This window comes from Mustela lutreola, chromosome 3, assembly GCF_030435805.1.
Source record: "Mustela lutreola isolate mMusLut2 chromosome 3, mMusLut2.pri, whole genome shotgun sequence".
NCBI lineage: Eukaryota > Metazoa > Chordata > Mammalia > Carnivora > Mustelidae > Mustela > Mustela lutreola.
Genome location: NC_081292.1, coordinates 65,692,853 through 65,710,623, shown reverse-complemented (window position 1 = coordinate 65,710,623; position 17,771 = coordinate 65,692,853). Strand labels below are relative to the sequence as shown.

The following is a 17,771-nucleotide window of genomic DNA, read 5'->3' as shown; positions in this document are numbered from 1 at the left end:
CACATCAGTTTGAAATCATCTCTTTGTAAAAGAGCATAGGTAACATGTATCATCCATGCTTATATATGCCTACATGTGTAAGAAAGCTAAAAAAAGACCCAGAGTCTCCTAGCCACAGTTGTATCTGCTGAGACTGATGAGGAGGAGTCTGAGAGGAAAAGAGAACTCCATCCAGTGTTTATTTATGGTGTTTCAATTTTTATCTTGTCCATATATTGTATCTTGATATAAAAACAGACTTTTAATGAGAAAAAGAATTACACAGAAGTTTCTGTTAAGTAATCAGACATTGTCTCTCTCTCTCTCTTTTACTTTTTTTTTTTTTTTTTAACCTAGGGATCCAATATCATCGACACCTGCACTGAGATGCTAATGTGTGGCATCTTGCTGAAAATTTCTTCTGGAAATATTCAAGAACGGGTGTTTTTTCTTTTTGATAATCTTCTGATGTATTGCAAAAGGAAACACAGGTAGGGTGATAAACAGGTACTACTTTAGAAATAATTTATTAACCTTGGAAAATATTTTTTAAGAAAAAATAAATTATCAGTCTCACAGTTTCAACCTTTTCCTCTGTCCTCCTGGGAACTCAGGATCTCCTCAGTAAAATTCACATACTCTTAGCCTGTTTTCTGATTCTTCTCATTACCTTCTTGTAAAACCTGACTGAAATGTGACTATCATTCAATAACACTACCTTCCTAGTGTTGGAGGAAAAAAAATTTCTTCTGTTGCTAACCCACATGCCTCAGGCTCTATAGGAAAGGCGAAAATGTCTTCCATGTTTCCCAGTGCTGTTTCCCAGTAAATTCCTCCCCGTCCTTGGAAATATTTTCCTTGACTGCCCCATCTGGTATAGCTTCCCGGCAATTTTATATCGGTATCTAGAAAATTCTTGCTAATATTTTCTTTATTATTTATTTATTTGTTGCCACCTTTGATGGATTAGACTATAAAGTCCATGAGAATACTGGTCTTGCTATTTATTCTGTGCTATTTCCCCCGAGACTGGACCTTCCGTGTAATAGACACTCAAGAGGTATTTGTTGAATAAGTGAATAAATGAATGAACAAGTGAATGAATGAAACCCAAGCAAGTTCCTGGTATATCTTAGTTATCATTAGTTTAAGTAATTTAATGTAGCAGTGTTACTGATGTATGTTATTTGTTTTAAAGTAGGGAATATAATTTTCTCCTCAGGAGGTACTTAATTTATAGGATGTTTCCTTGAACTCCTGGTGAAACATTTTACAGATTGTTTAAGCAAAATAATAAAGCTGAAATTAATTAGCAAATTTCCTGAGCCTTTATATACTTCCTCCTAACCATATCTAGGATACAATATTTTCAGTGAAAAGGTACTAAAAGCCTTCATGAAATCTAAAGGTAAAACAGATGGGTTGAGGATGCAGGGTTTGCGTGAGTGTTTCTTATAGGTTCAGAAATGAGGACAATGTAACCAAAGATTTTTGGTAACATGAGAATGAGAAACTCAAACACTGATTTCTGAGGCAAGATTAAGGGAACATCATTCTTCATCTCTTGAAATGGAATTTCCTAAGTCAACGTACACAAGATGTCAAGAGCAAGTTCTCTGAGTTGGCAGCTATGTTGATGGCATGGGAGTTCAACCTCTTGGATTATAGTATCAGAATGCCCTAGCAGGAGACATTAGTGCAAACATACAGTGATGCTGAGAAAGCATAGAACTACCCATGTGTCTTGCTGAAAGGGAACAGGTTAGGGTTAAAGTCAAAAGATAGTTATGGATTGCCTGGGTGGTGCAGTTGGTTAAGTGTCTAACTCTTGGTTTTGAATCAGGTTATGAACTCAGGTTTGTGAGATTGAGCCCCATATCAGGCTCTGCAACAAATTGGTGTCAGCTTGAGTTTCTCTCTCTCATTCCTTCTCTCTCACTCTGCCCTTTCCCAATATCACACATGCTCTCTCTCTTTAAAATAAATAAAGAAATAATAAAATTTTCAAAAAAAGATAGTTTTTAATCCCCGCCTTAATGAGCTTAAAAAAAAAAAAAGATGCTTTCTACCACATATGAAAATGAATTGTCTATTTTATTTTACTGTGCTATTCTAAGTTCTTTGTATTTTGCAGCAAGATTGGGACTCACAGAAATAGGTTTCAGGAAGATGTAGAAAAGGCTGTTAATTTTACTTGTATAGCACTCATTAAAAAATTATAATGTGCTTCAAGTTGTTAAGATACAATTGTTTTTATCCAGCTTTATTGAGGACTAGTTGACAAATAACATTGTAATATATTTTAATTGAACAACATGATGATTTGATATACATCATGAAAGGATTTTGCCCATGGAGTCAAATAATACATCCATCTAGGTCCAGTTATTAAAGGCATCCATTTGAGAATTAGAACTTTTTTAAAAATTACAATTGATCTTATACGGATTAATATATATGCCTGCCTTCAAGTGCAAGCTTTTGCAAGGTTAGTCGTGTACAATGATGATATCATTTACAGTCTTATGACTTTCCTTGTTAAGTTGGTAAACAACAGAAAAGATTTTGTAAAATTAAAATCCTGAAGGGTATTTTTGTTTATTTTTAAAAGATTTATTTAATTATTTTGAGAGAGAGAGAGAGCAGCAGGAGGGGCAAAGGGAGAAGGAGAGAAGCAGACTCTTCCTGTTGAAGTGCAGAGCCTGACATGGACTTAGTCCCAGGACCCTAAAATCACATTTTTGGCTTCTCTGCTGGGGTTGAAATTCCAGGGAAATCAAGAGATGGTAGAAACTCCTGAGAGATTAGGGTGAACTATGTAAGAAAGAGGACCTCTGTTCTGTTCACCATGTATCTCTCTGAGAGGAATCCACTCACTTGATCCTCCCATGCCGATATTTGGCAAATGCAGGAGGAGACAACTGGCAGTGTGGTTCAAGTCGGCTGAGAGCACTAGACCCAGCCCCGTAGAGCCTCCTAGAAGGCAGAGAAAGAGCCAGAAGTTCCCTGGTGTTCCTAGAGAAGGCACAGAAATTAGATGAGTTGAAAGCCTAGGACCTGGTCATTGGACTTCTGGGCTAGAGGGGAGATGGCCTGTGGAAGGGATGCTGCCCACAACCCCTCTTGGACCAGATGCCTCCTGTCTGCTTTGGGATACTGAGGATTAATAGGAGAATGAACTAGCATAGAAGAGATGGTGTTCTAATGCTTGGCAGGTTTAAAGTTGTTGAAATCATTGACATTCCTTTTCTCCTCGTCCGCAGGACCACCATTAGTGGGAAGGGGCCTTCAAAGATGCAAGAGGAGTTTATCACTTACAGGCCTGTCAAGTGTCAATATCCAACCACTCCAGTCCCTTCCACCCCCTTGGCAGCCCCACTGCTTTCATAAGGACACAGATACGTTCATGTACAGGCTTTTGAACAAACGTAAGTTTTGATTCCTCTAAGATAAATGCCATAGTGCCATGACTGGGTCATATGGTGGTAGCAAGTCTAGTTTTCAAAGAATCTGTGTGGAAGTGTTGAGTCACTCTAGTGTGCACCCGAAATTGGTATTACATTTCATGTCAACTCGAATTTAACTCAAGGCTTTGAAAAGGAAAAGAAACTGTTAACTGTTTTCAAGATTTAGCTCTATTATCTTCTATTCCCAACAGCGATGCAGGATTGATCCTGTCATTCCACATCCTGCCTTGCATTTGGTAGTGGGGTCTCTCTCTCCCTCTCTGGCGCATTTGGTTTGAATCATTGTATTAGGTGTGCAGTGAGAGCTCATTGTAGTTTTAATTTGAATTGCCCCAATGGCAACTTCCTATGTGATTTCCATCTGTATACTCTTTGGTAAAGTAATTAAGTCTTTTGCCCTTTTTTTTTTTTCCTTTTCCTGACTGGATTGCTTGCTTTCTTATTTGGGGGTCAAATTTTGAGTTTTTATACTTCAGACAGGAGTCCTTTATCAGGTATGTGGTTTACACATATTTTCTCCCAGTTTGTAGCTTGTCTTTTGTGTCTTCTTAATAGGGTCTTTCACACAGTACAGATTTACAATCCGGATTGTTGGATAATGTCCAAGTAATCAACTTTTCCCTTATGGAAAATGGTTTGATGTCCAAATGGAGGATTCTTTACCTAGCTTTACATTCTGGAAATTTTCTCCCATTTTTTCCTTGTAAGATTTATCACTTTAGATGTAAGGCAGTAAATAATTATGAGTTAATTTTTAAAATTTCTTTTTTTTTTTTTTTTTTGAGAGAATGAGCATGCGCATGAGCTGGGGATGGGGTGGAGGGAAAAGGGCAAAGAGCATCCTTAAGCAGACTCGCCAGTAAGCTTAGAGCCTGACTTTGTCCCAGGACCCTGGGAGCATGACAAGAGCTGAAATCAAGAGCTGGCTGCCTCACCGGCTGAGTCATCCAGGCACCCTGAGCTAAGTTTTGTATAGGGTATGCGACTTAGATTGTGGTCCTCATCCTCCACCACCTCCTCATCTCTCCCCCTCCCTCTTCTTCTCCTTCTTCTTCTTTGGCTATGCAAGTCCACTTGTTCTAGCACCATTTATTCAAAACGCTGTCACGCCTCCACTGAACTGCTTTTTACCTTTGTCAAAACCCCATTGCACATATTGGTGTCGGTCTCTTTTTGGGTCCTTGATCCTCTTCCACTTCTCTATCTTTATTCTGTTCCATTTGTCTATCCCTTCACCAACACCCCACACTCTTGATTACTGTAGCTATAGATCTTGAAATTGGGTAGAAGGATTCTTTTGGTTTTATTCTTTAGTTTATTTTCTCTTCTTTTTCTAGGTTCTTAAGCTGAGAGCTTGTTGTTTTGAGACTCTTTTTTTTTTTTTTTTTTTTTTTTTTAGATGGGGGGGAGAGAGAGACAGGGAAGGGGCGCAGAGAGAAAGAGAGAGAGATTATTAAGCAGCCTCCATGCCCAGCACCAGCACAATGCAGGTTCAGTCTCACAACACCGAGAATGATCATGACCTGAGTCAAAATCAAGAATTGGACTAACTGACTGAGCCACCCCTCCTTATGAATGATGCCCCTCCCCCTTTCTAACATATGCATTGAGTGCTATAAATTTGGCTATCCATTGATTTAGCTGTGTCCCACAAATTTTAATATGTTGTATTTTCATTTTCCTTCAGTTCAGCACATTGAGATATTATCTTTAATCTTTGATAATGTAGAATGTTTCCTTCTAAGTGTTTGGATATTTGTTATCTTTCTCCTTTTGATATTTAGTTTTTTTATTTTTTTAATTTTTAAAATTTTAATTCCAATAAATTGATATCTAGTGTTGTATTTGTTTCAGGTATACAATAGAGGGATTCACCCCCCCCCCCACACCCCAACTACTGTCAGCTCCTGTTGCCACGCACTGATTTGCGTTGGAGACCCAGGTGCACCTCCTCCACCCCAACTACCACAGCTCCTGTTGCCAGGCACTGGTTTGCGTTGGAGACGGAACCCTCATAGGGGTTCCAAGCAGTTACTAGTGGCCCAGAAGACCCTGGTGATCAGAGACAAAGCCACAAGGCTTTTTGGATCCAGCTGGTGGCCATCCAAATGTCTCCGCACATAGTGCTGGAGTCGCTGTGGGCTGTCCTGGAGCAGCTGTGGGCTGTTGGGTTGGTGATATATGAATGTTTGCCACATGTGCCACGAGTGTCTGGGCTTGGCTGGGAGTTCCTGGTGTTTACTGCAGTGGTGTTGTTCATTACAGTAAAGTATGGACTCAGCTTAACAAGAAGAAAGGGGCATTGTGCCCAGAATGAAGTATCTTTGAAAAGACATGGTGAATACTGACCCGGATGCACAAGCCTGTGGAGACATTGCATCATCTGAGTAGAAGGCCAGTACTCTCCCATTACAGATTCTTGCTCTGGCTGCCCTGAATCAAAATGTCGGGTACTTTTCCGTGGAAAACACTATGCACCTGCTGAAGGGAGTTCGGGAAAGGCTGTTGAAGAACCCTCACCAGTTGACTGATGAAAATTCCATCTCTGGAGCAGTCCAGGAAGATGGAGAGAACCCCGTGTGAGGAAAATACCAGAAGGCTTCAAGGCTTCAAGGACAGCCCTGATCTGCAGGGAAGTGCAGACCCACCAGTCCAGGACACTGGCAGCTGTGGACAGAGAGTGCAGGAAGAGGCAGGGGAAGCAGGCGGGCCCAAGCTTCCTGATGGAGGAGTGTGGGTGCAGGCCACCGGTGAGGGCCAGAGCCAACACCACACCCTCAGCCAGATCCTACTGAAGTTGATGCATCTGCTGGAGCTGCTTAGAGATCATCTAGAACGTGGTGGCTCAAGGAGGCAGGTGGAGACTGGCTCCTCCTCCACTGAGGATGTGCCCTCAGGCGGGAGCCTCGTGAACAAAGGAAAGCCTTCCAGGGCCCAGAAGAAGGCAAGTCAGAGGAATGAAGAGCTCTCAAGGAACAAAACAAACCACCAGGCTGAGCAGAGATCTTTTCACCTGCCAAACACCCTCCTCCTGAACAGTGAGATTCAGAAGTTGCACCTGAAGCTGGAGGCAGAGCCTAAGCTATGGGAAAAGCACATCAAACACCTGGAGAGGAAGGTGATGGAGGTGAAGGCACGCTGCCTGCAAGTGAATAAGGAACTTGCCAAGGTGCACAAGAAGGCGGCTGCTGCCCACTGGGACTTAGGCCTCTACAGGTCCATGGCCCAGGACCTGCACCGCCAGGGGCGGAAAAATCTCCTCTTTGCATGACCGTGAGCACCTCCTGTGGACAACAGAAGTAAGGAGAGCCAGAAAGCTGTTCTGTGGCCAGAGAGGGAGTTCCAAAGGCTCCAGGCACAAAAGCACTGCCTCAGGCAGAAGCTGGCCAACTCTGGGCCCAGGGTTTAGCCTGTCTCTGGGGGGGCCTCCTGCTCCTGCTCCTGCTCTTCTGGGCACAGCCCACAAGGGCCAAAGGCTCCCCTGAATCCCCAGGAGCCCAAGAAGGGAGCAAGGGTGCACTGGCCAGACTCCCAAGTTCTTGGGTCCCCTGCAGGTCTGATTCCCTTTCCCAGCAGCCACCAACACTCACAACCAGAGCCCAGAAGCTCCTGTGCTTACCCCTTAAGCCATACCCATTGCTCCTTTTACTGGAGATCCACCCCATTATTGTACTAATGCTACATATTCCCTATAGCATGTGAGAGAGTATTTTTCAATGTGAAGCATACAAAAAATAAAAATATCAAATTGCTGATACTACTGCTACTGAGAATTGATTTTATTAAGGGATTCTATGCCTTAATAGAATGAATAGAATGAAGGGTTTGAAGTGTCTTTTACTGTTCACTTAATTGTCCCAATAACCCAGTGTGTCATATATGACTGAGGTTCAGAGAGGGGAAACAATTTGCCCCAAGATCACACAGCTAGTGAATTTCAGAGCTCCCATTCCAAAGCAGGGTTGTCTCATTATCAACTGCTGTGCAAAAAGCTTCTACTCCTACTACTCCTCCTACTCCTACTACTAGACAAAAAGGGAGAGGGCACACACAGACAAGCGGGAGAGGGGCGGAGGGAGAGAGTTACCTAGACAGCCTTTCCACTCAAGTGCAGAAGCGGATGTTGGGCTGGATTTCACAGATCATGGGATTATGACCTGAACCAAAATCAAGAGTCAGACGCTGAACTGACGGAGCCACACAGGCACCCTTGTGCAAGGAACTTCTAGGCAAGCTGCTTGCAGGATCCCAGAAGGGCTTGATAAAATATTCTCCTAGTTCACGTTCTAGTAAGGATGCAAAGATTCTCGTGGTGGCTAGCGAAGGTAAAGTCCCACCAAAGTATGGAGGGCAGCCTTTAAGGGTCTCCAATGATTCCCATCTTTGGTACACATAGTTTTGTGTTGCATACTCTACCTCTTGAATGCAGTTAGGAACGACTGACTCACTTCTAAAGGACAGAATGGGGAAAAGTGATAGGATGTCACTTCTGAGGTTAGTTGACAAAGAGACCAGTCTCCTCTTGAGCTTGCTCTCCCTCCCTCCCTCTCTCTTCTGTTCCTAGGGAAACCTGCTGCTTGTTGTGGGCTAAATTATGGGGAGGCCCATGTGGCAAGGAATGAATATTTCCTGCTTATAGCAATAAAGGACCTCTGGCTGCTAACAGCCACCTGAGTGAGCTCAAAAGAAGATTTTCCCCTGACAAGCCCTGAGATGACTGAAGAGCCAGATGACATCTTGACTGCAGCCTTGTGAGAGATCCCGAGCCACAGGTACCTGGCTAGTTGCACCTGAATGGCTGGCTCACAGAAACCATATCAGATTATCAATGTTGTTCCCTTTGGTTTGGGGATATAAGTAAAACAGAAGCGTGATGCCGAATTTTTGGCTTCTGACCCACCCCCCCTCTCCTGGGGTTGAAATTCCAGGGAAATCAAGAGATGGTAGAAACTACTGAGAGATTAGGGTGAACAATGTAAGAAAGATGACCTCTATCTGTTCACCATGTATCTCTCTGAGAGGACATCCCCTCACTTGATCCTCCCGTGCTGATATTTGGCAAATGCAGGAGGAAACAACTGGCAGTGTGGTACAAGTCAGCTGAGAGCACTAGACCCAGCCCCATAGAGCCTCCTAGAAGGCAGAAAAAGAGCCCAGAAGTTCCCTGGTGTCCCTAGAGAAAGCACAGAAATTAGATGAGTTGAAAGTCTGGGACCTGGCCATTGGACTTCTTGGCTGAAGGGGAGATGGCCTTTGGAAGGGACACTGCCCAGAACCCCTCTTGGGCCAGATGCCTTCTGTCTGCTTTGGGAGACTGAGGATTAATACGAGAATGAATTAGTGTAGAAGAGATGGTGTTCTAATACTTGGTAGGTTTAAACTTCTTGAAATCATTGACATTTCTTTTCTCCTTGTCCCATCCAGTTGCACCTGGATGGCTGGCCCACAGAAACCATATCAGATTATCAATGTTGTTTTAAACCCTTTGGTTTGGGGAAATCATTCAAGTAAAACAGAAGTGTGAAGGACCACCATAAATGGGAAGGGGCCTTCAAAGAAGCAAGATGAGAACACCTCTTACAAGCCTGTAAAGTGTCAATATCAGACCACTGCAGTCACTTCTACCCCCTTGGCAGCCCCACTGCTTCCATAAGGACACAGATACATTTATGTACAGGTTTTGAGTTTTTAGTGGGTTAGTGTGGAAGCTCCTTAAAATCATGTTGTCAGACCAGACATTTCTAAAGATGCGGTAACACCAAAGTGCGGGGTGATTTTCCTGTGTTTTCCCCGAGAAGTTTTCATTGGTGGATGGGGCCTGCAGTCATACCAGATGTCTGACCCTAGCTCATTGCTGGGTCCACAGTGGAACTGGTGTGTGTGGTTATCTTCTCTTCCTAGGGGAGGAATCACTTTAGAGTGGTGCTGGCTGCTGTTGGGCTGCTTGCACACTGCTAGGCTTGTAATACTGCTTTTGATGGTCTCCAGCCAAGAGTGTATTGGTGGGAGCAGGTCTGCAGAATGTAAGGGCAGGATACATGTTTCTATCAAGGTTAGAGCTGGCCTGCTGCAGGACAGGACCTGCAGCTGCTTGGGAAAACTCCTGGGGTGTCAGGTTGGGATGGAAGGTATGGCTTCACAGAACTGTGTGTGGACAAGGCATACTGTTTGCAAGCTAGTTCTAGAGTATTAATGCTGTGCTAGTTCCCTCAGGTGTCCCCTTATTTACGCTGGGGTGCAGGGGAGCAAAATGATACTTGCCAGCTGTTTTGTATTTGGTGAAGTCTCCCCAAAATCCTTGCCTCCAGCACATGCTCTGAGATTAAGAAATCAATCAGCCAATCTTCCTGTGTACTCTAGGCATTTTTCAAACTGCTACTTCTGTGCTGTATCGCAGGAGCGGTATTTGTTGTGCTATCTCTGGCTCTCCTAGAACCAAGCTGCTGATTTTAAAGTCCCAAGTGGAACTGATTCTTTGCCCATTCTGGTTTTCAAAGCCAAATATTATGCTGATTTGTTTTCTCAGTCAGGATCTCCCATGCCTGGGATGCCTGGTGTGGGGTCTGTTCCTCTCCCCTCCCTGAGCCCACAACATCCCTCCCTCTTGCAGACAGTCTCACAGGTCCATTTGACTCCCTACTATGTCTCTTTCCTTCCTATTGTCTTGAATGTGGGCTTGTCTCTACATTTAGCTGTGGGGAGTCTTGTGCTAATCTTCAGGTCATTTTCTGGATTATTTACTCTGATGTTGGTGTTTCCGAGCTGTATCCAGAGGTTGAAGGATTAGTTTAGGAACTTCCTACTCTGTTGTCATCTCCTGATGTCCAATCCTCATTGCTTTAAATTCCCTGTCTGAAAATTCCAACATCCCTGTCATGTCCAGTTCTGGTGCTTGCTCTTTCTCTTCAAACTGTGTTTATTGCCTTTTAATATGCCTTGTAATTTTCTCTTGATTACTGGATGTGATGTGCTAGGGAAAATGAACAACAGTAAGTAGGCCTTTGGTAATGTAGTTGTAGTTCTAGTGAAAGGGAAGCATTCTATAGTGCAATGGTTAGGTCTCAGTCTTTTAGTGTGCCTATGCCTCTGGACTGTGAACATCACAACTTTGTTTGTTTGTTTGTTTGTTTGTTTAACTCCACAAAGACTGAAGTTGGGTATTTTCCTCCTTAGGTAAAATAGGCTCAGAGAAAATCCCAGCAGGTTAGGCTCTGGTTTTTTCAGAAGATATTCAGTTGAGTTTTTCCAGAAGATAGACCATGTTAAGAAGAGTAGAGTGTTCTGGCATGTGTCCAAATGCCTTTCCCCTCTCCCTGCCAGAGACATGAAGGGAATTTACTGTGATATTTCTTGTGAGCACCAGTCAAGCTCCTAACGGTAGGGTCAGAAAAGTGTGGCAGTCACCTATGACTGGTTTCCCCTAAAGCCCTTAATTCCCAGATTTGAACAGGCCTAGCCTCCAGCAATTTACCAATACACTCAGATTTTCTGACCCTATTACTGGTTCCTGGGGAGGTTTCTACTCCAGTATATTGTAATTCTCTGTCTGTCCAATTTTGGTGGAAAGTTTGCCCCACGACCTTAATCCTCTTAAAGATCCAAAAAAAGGTGTTGATTTTTCAGTTTGTTCAGTTTTGTATCTGATGTTAAGATAAAGCAGTGACCCTCTAATGTCCTTACATACCAATCCAGAAATCATAACCATCCTTAATTTTTACGCCTAAATAATTCTAAATAAAACATACATTGGCAATATGTTTACACATTCCATAAACCTGATGTGTCTGTTAATTCAGCCCTTGTGGGCTTAACCCAAACATTTGGAATAGGTCAAAAGGACTGAGACAAAGAGATAGTTTCTTATTATGAGGAGACGATGTGCTTCAGGGTAGGCTTTGAATGGAATCCTTCTTGCAGTGATCATCTAACTATTTAGGTTTCACTTTCTGCCTCTGTAAAGGGAAGGAGGAAGAGTTCCCAGTGGTGTATCTTGAGCTCATTCCACACTCTTAGGACCTCTATGAAGCTGGATCATACCCTCTCACCATTATAACTCATAAAGGAAGTGCTTGTCCAAAAGGCAACTAATTTACAGGGTGGCCAGCATCATAGTAGGTGGGCATGCACAAGATCTCCATGCAGCAGGAAGGAGAGTAGCTATCTTAAGAAACCTGAATCTGTGGAATTTGGTTTGGTTTGAGTTTTAGGCTTGTAGAGAGCATTAGCACTTGGACTTCTAGGCAGGAGCAGGAGCATAAAGTAGGCAGAGAGAGTAGTGATAGAAATAGTGGCTCACGACAAGCTGGGCATAAGTAGCCACTAGAGCAATGGCTCTATAACAGTAGTTCTAGCTCTGGCAGCAGTGTATGCCTGTTCATGAGAAGACAGCTTGGAGCTGTTTAATCACAGAGCTGCTCTCAGAGGCTGGACATGGCACTCTCCTCACATGACCTTCCTTTCTGGCCCTCGATCGCTGTTTCAGATCTTTATCCTTCCTATCTTCTTAGCTAACCTGGAAGAGCTAATTGGCACGTGTGTAAATAAGTTAGGATTTCTCCTGGCTCTAATATTCTAGAATTATTCTGAGCACAGTAGAAACACATTAATTCAGATGGCTTTTTCCAAATTTCTAATTATTCCATTTGGACTAAGCTGCAGTTTATTTTTGTTCAGCAAAATTTTATTATAGATAGCTCAAATTCAAAAGAAAGGGGGGGGGTAAAGGAATTATTAAAATATTTAAGGAGACAAACTGTTAATTTAATACATTGAAACTATTTGATATATATATGGAACTTGCATCTCAACAGCTTAAAAATGGATGGGGAAAACAGAAAAAATCAACAAATTGATTGCTGAGATAAATGCTGAGAGAAAGGTGTACACACGGTGCGTTAACAAGAAGAAGAATACCTCAGGTACACTAGAGTTGGGGGTCCAGAGAGAAAGAGTGTCTCCCTGAGGATTTGAGCATGGAGGATAAAACAACACTCCTTCTGTGTGCTTCTTCTCTCTCATTACTCTACTACCTTTTTGACAGCACTTCTGATACCAGGTGTGTGTGTGTGTGTGTGTGTGTGTTTCCCAAACCAAGCAATTCTCTGCAATGCCTGTTGGGTATCCTACAGTTTAATTCAATTTTAATACTAGTTGGAATTAATGCAGACTCCACAATTTAAGGGTTCAGTTCCAAACAACTGCACCCAACTTCAACTTGTCAATTGCAAAGTAAAAGGTCCCCAGGTTACCCATAACTTAGCTACAAACAGAGGTTCCCATGATTTCCCCTCCCCCCTTGAATTCAATTATTCCCTAGAAAAACTCACTAAACTCAAGAAAACTCTTACTTGCATTTATTGTGTTTATTATAAAAATAGTATATGATTAAGGATGTAGATGAGCAGCCAGATGAAGAGCTCCATAAGACAAGGTCTGGAAGGGTCCTAAGCATAGGAGCTTCTATCCCTATGGAGTTGAGTACTTTTCCAACATGTGGTTGTGTATACCAACCTGAAAGCTCCCTGAATCTCATACCTTTGGGATTTTTATGGGGACTTCATCACATAGGTATGATTAATTGTAAACTCAATTTCTAGCCCCTCTTCTGTTCCTTGGGGTTGGGGCTTGGGCTAAAAGTTCTGAGCATCTTCCTGGCAACCAGTCCTCATCCAGGAGCCAGAAAATTCCAAAGGATTTAGGAGCTCTGTGTAAGGAACCAGTGTCAAAGACCAAATATTAGAACGAATGCTCCTAGTGCTCTTATCACTTGGGAAATTACAACAGTTTCAGGAACTCTCTGTCAGGAACCAGGGCCAGAGTTATATATATATATATATATATATATGTATATATATGTATATATATATATATATTCTATTATTTCACATGTTGGCCGAGGTTTAATGGTTGAATCTAGGTGTCTAGATGAAGAGGAGAGGGCAAGAACACCAAGAAAAGTATTTACAGGCAACCACAAATACTTTAGTGGAAATGGAGACCATATGGCAATAATATTGGAGAGAATAATCAATTCTCATTATTCATGGTAGTTATATACTATAAACTTGTGAGCACTGAATTAGGGAACACTGAACTATTACTTTGTGGTGTGGGTCACAGAATATAGGGTTAAGTTTCTATGAGTCTCTGGTCAAAACATTTTCATCAACTGAAACACAATTTGTGTTACATAGGTTTGTTTTCCAGGATCCTTGTGAAACAAGCTGGTCTCATCAGTGTTGAAAGTCTGTCCTTACACATAACACTTTTCCTGTATAACACTTGTCAGATACTTTTAAAATTCTTCTATAGCTTCCAGATTCCTTTGGCCACACTGACTCAGGTCTTTACAAAAAATAAAAAAATAAAATAAAATAAAAAGAAATGGTATTCTGTTCAACAGAGGTGCTTGAAGTCCTAGCCAGAGCAAACAAATAAGAAAATAATAATTATAATAAGGGCATCAAAATTGTAAAGGAAGAAGAAAATTTTTTTTCTGTCTGAAGACGAGATGACCTTATATACATAGAAAACCTTGTAAATTCACTTCCACAAAGAAACTGTTAGAAAAAGTGAATTCAACAAAGTTGTGAGATATAAAATCAGCACACAAATATCAATAGAGTTTCCGTATATTAACAATGAACAGTATAAAAATGATGTTAAGAAAACTCAGTCAGGAAGGGTGTCTAGGTGGCTCAGTCAGTTGAGCACCTCATTCTTGTTTTTGGCTCAAGTCACGCTCTCAGGGTCCCGGGATTGAGCCCCATGTTCAGCTCCACACTCAGTGGGGAGTCTGCTTGAAAGATTCTCTTCCTCTGCCCCTTCCCCCGACTCTCTCAAATAAATAAATAGATCTTAAAAAGAAAGAAGTCTCATTTACGATAGCATCATAAAGAATAAAATACTCAGAATATAAATATAACCAAGAAGCTGAAAGGCTTTTATTTTGAAGTCTATAAAATGTTGCTGAAAGAATTCAAAGACATAAACAACTGGAAAGACATGCCTATTTTGTGGATTGGAAGGCTTAACATTTTTAAGACATGAATACCACCCAAAGTGATCCACAGGTTTAATGTAATACCTATCAAAATCCCCACCCCCAAAATTAGAAAAATCCATTCTAAATTCATATAGAATCTCAAAGGAATCTGTATCACCAGCTGAAATTGTTAGGGTTTGTAATCAAAGGAGCGAGACTGATACAAAGCGAAGGTCAAGCGAAGCCTTATTTTGCGCCAAGCATCGAGAATCATACTGACAAGTCAGGGCCGTCTCTTGCAAAGAGGCAACCCTTCCCAGCCTCACAGACATACTTTTATAGAGGTAGTTTAGCCGGGCTATACACAGGTGGCCAATTGAGTTTCAATTCACCCTAGTGGATATACACGCGCCCCACTGATTGGATGTCTTCATCCAGCCTGCCCCACCCTTGTATCTAGGCTTTGCAAGCAAATTCCTCTGGGAAGGGCAGGGTCAATACAAGTTTACTGCATCAAAATGGCTCCCTCTGGCCAACCAGGTCCTTACATTCCCCCCCTTTTCTTTGGAGATTAGTCAAATCCTTGACTTTTCAGCTAGTTCTATATTATATTGAGCATGTAAGACTAACATTTTATCGCTCTGATTTTCTTTGGTACAAATGACATTAGTGCACAGTCGGCTCATTTTTCCCAATTCCATTCATCTAATTTCCCACTTATACTTTACCTAAACAGGTAACAATAGGAGAAACAATAAACTCACAGGTTTTTTTTTTTTTTTTTTTTTTTTTGGTCTTAGATTTAGTCCATGGTCAGCGGGGTCTGTTGGCTGCAGCTTCCATCCTGGGGGGTGTCCTTACTCTTGGCTCATTTGACGTGACCCACATAAACCCAGGCCCTAATGCTTTCTACTTTTACTGCCATGGGGGTGGTTAGGACAACACTAAACGGTCCCTTTCAGCGAGGCTCCAAGTTCCCCACTTGATAGTGACATATCCAAACCAAGTCCCTGAGTTGGTAAGGATGTGGTTGTACCACCGTCTCTGTCCCAGTGTGGGCAGTTCGGATCCCTGCGTGGGCTTTTTTAAGACAGACTAATGCCTGCAGTGACTGGAGTACAGACTGATCAGTCATTTCTGCTAGGGCAACCTCCTATAGCCGAGGACAGAGCGGGGAGGGGGGTGTCTCCCAAACATTATTTCAAATGGGGTCACCTTGTTTAAATAGTGTGTACATCATGCCCTGAGGAGGGTGAAAGGAGGGAGACCCACCCATCTACCGCCAGTCTCCAGAATTAGTTTTGTCAAGGTCTCTTTAAGAGTTTGGTTCATTCTTTCTACTTATCCGGAACTCTGGGGCCAATAGGCACGATGTAGTTTCCAGTTTGTGCCCACAGCCTTGGCCAATGCCTGTGAGACTGAACTCACAAATGCAGGGCCACTGTCTGACCCAATGGCGAGAGGCAGCCCAAACCTAGGAATTATTTCTTCTAGTAGCTTTTTGGCCACCAGTCCTGCCACCTCATGTTTGGCGGAAAAAGCCTCCACCCAGCCTGAAAAAGTATCCACAAAAACCAACATATACTTGTGCCCATATTTTCTGGGTTTCATTTCTGTAAAATCTTTTTCCCAATAAATTCCTGGTTCCTTACCTCTTTCTCTTTTCCCTCTTCCCATTTTAGCTCTTTCCATAATAACTGCCTGGCATTGAGCACATCTATCAACTACACCCTGAAACATACGCCCTAATTTAGAAACCTGGAATTGCTTGCCTATAAGGTCTTTGAGTTTGCATATCCCCAAATGAGTACCCTGATGTATTTGGTCTACTAACCTTTTACCTAGTTTTCGAGGAAGAATTATTTTTCCTGTTTTAGTCTTAGCCCAGTCCCCTTCATAGTCCAATTTAACCCATTTCTGTAAATACTTTAAATCTTCTTCTGAATAGTTCAGTTTTTCTGGTAGGGCTGGAGCCGGGAGTATAACCAGTTCTTGCACTGTTTCTCAGGCTGCTTGCTTTGTGGCTTGATCTGCTAATTGGTTTCCTTTTGAAATCAGATCAGTCCCCTTTTGGTGTCCCAAGCAATGCATAACAGCCATCTCTTTTGGGTCCCAAATAGCCTGGAGGAGAGCCAATATTTCTCCTCTGTTTTTAATTCCTTTTCATTATGTTGTTAATAGGCCCCTTTCTTTATAAATAGCCCCATGTATGTGGAGAATAGCAAAGGCATACCTGCTGTCCGTAGAGATGTTGGTGGTTTTACCTTTGGCCATCTGCAGTGCCTTAGTGAGTGAAATCAGTTACACTTTTTGTGCCGAAGTTCCATGTGGCAGGGCTGCTGCCCAGAGTTCCTGCTCAGGAGAAACCACCGCAGCCCCTGCATACCTCTTTCCATCGACTATGTAGCTACTCCCATTTGTGAACAGAGTCTTCTCAGTATCTGGGAGGGGAATGTCTCTGAGATGCGGCCTTATTCCTGTGACTTGGGTTAGGACCTCTGCACAGTCGTGTGGATGGTCAGCCAGCTCCTTTGGCAGCAGTGTGGCTGGATTTAGCACCATTGGGGGCTGGATGGTCACTCTTGGTTCGTTGAGGAGGAGGGCCTGATACCCTGTCACTTGGGTGTTCATCATCCATCAGTCGGGTGGAGTCCAGAGAAGGCCCTCAAAAGTGTGGGTGGTGGTCAAGATGAGATTTTGACCCAAAGTCAATTTACTAGCATCCTTGATCAGGAGGGCTGTGGCAGCATTTATGCAAAGGCAAGGGGGGAACCCAGCTGCTACTGGATCTAGTTTCTTGCTAACATAGGCCACTGGCCTTCACCAAGGCCCCAGAGTCTGAGTTAAAATTCCTTTGGCCACCCCTGATTTTTCATCCACATACAATTGGAAGGGCTTGGTAACATCTGGGATGGCCAATGCTGGGGCAATCAGTAAGGCTGTTTGTAAGGCAGTAAGGCAGAAATGCTCCTTCTGTCTCATCTGTCCACTCTATCATAGTGAGCCCTCCTTTTGTCAGTTCGTAGAGGTAGGGCAATCTCTGCAAACCGCGGTATCCATAGCCTACAGTAGCCCACCGGCCCAAGAAACTCCCTTACTTGTCGGGACATGGTGGGGTGGGGGTATCGGGTGATCACCTGTTTCCTGGACTCAGACAGTGTACGCACTCCCTCGTGGAGATCAAAGCCTAGATAAGTGGCATGGCTCTGACAGAGCTGTGCTTTCTTTGCTGACACTTGATACCCTTTTCCTGCAGAGCCTGTAAGAGAGCTCTCGTCCCCCGCAAACATGACTCATAGTCCTCAGCGGCTACTAGCAAGTCATCAATGTACTGTAACAGA

At 42.8% G+C, this 17,771-nt stretch overlaps 1 protein-coding gene across 1 annotated transcript in view; it reads left to right on the top strand.

Annotated features, from left to right (window-relative positions):
• The window catches only part of LOC131827844 (phosphatidylinositol 3,4,5-trisphosphate-dependent Rac exchanger 2 protein-like), a 50,520-nt gene extending 43,317 nt beyond the window's left edge, over window positions 1–7,203 (top strand). Inside the window, exons 8-9 of the mRNA XM_059168850.1 lie at window positions 337–470; window positions 5,301–7,203. The gene's annotated coding sequence lies outside the window, so the exon portion shown is untranslated. The remainder of the gene's footprint in view (window positions 1–336; window positions 471–5,300) is intronic.
• The last annotated feature ends 10,568 nt before the right edge of the window (window positions 7,204–17,771 follow it).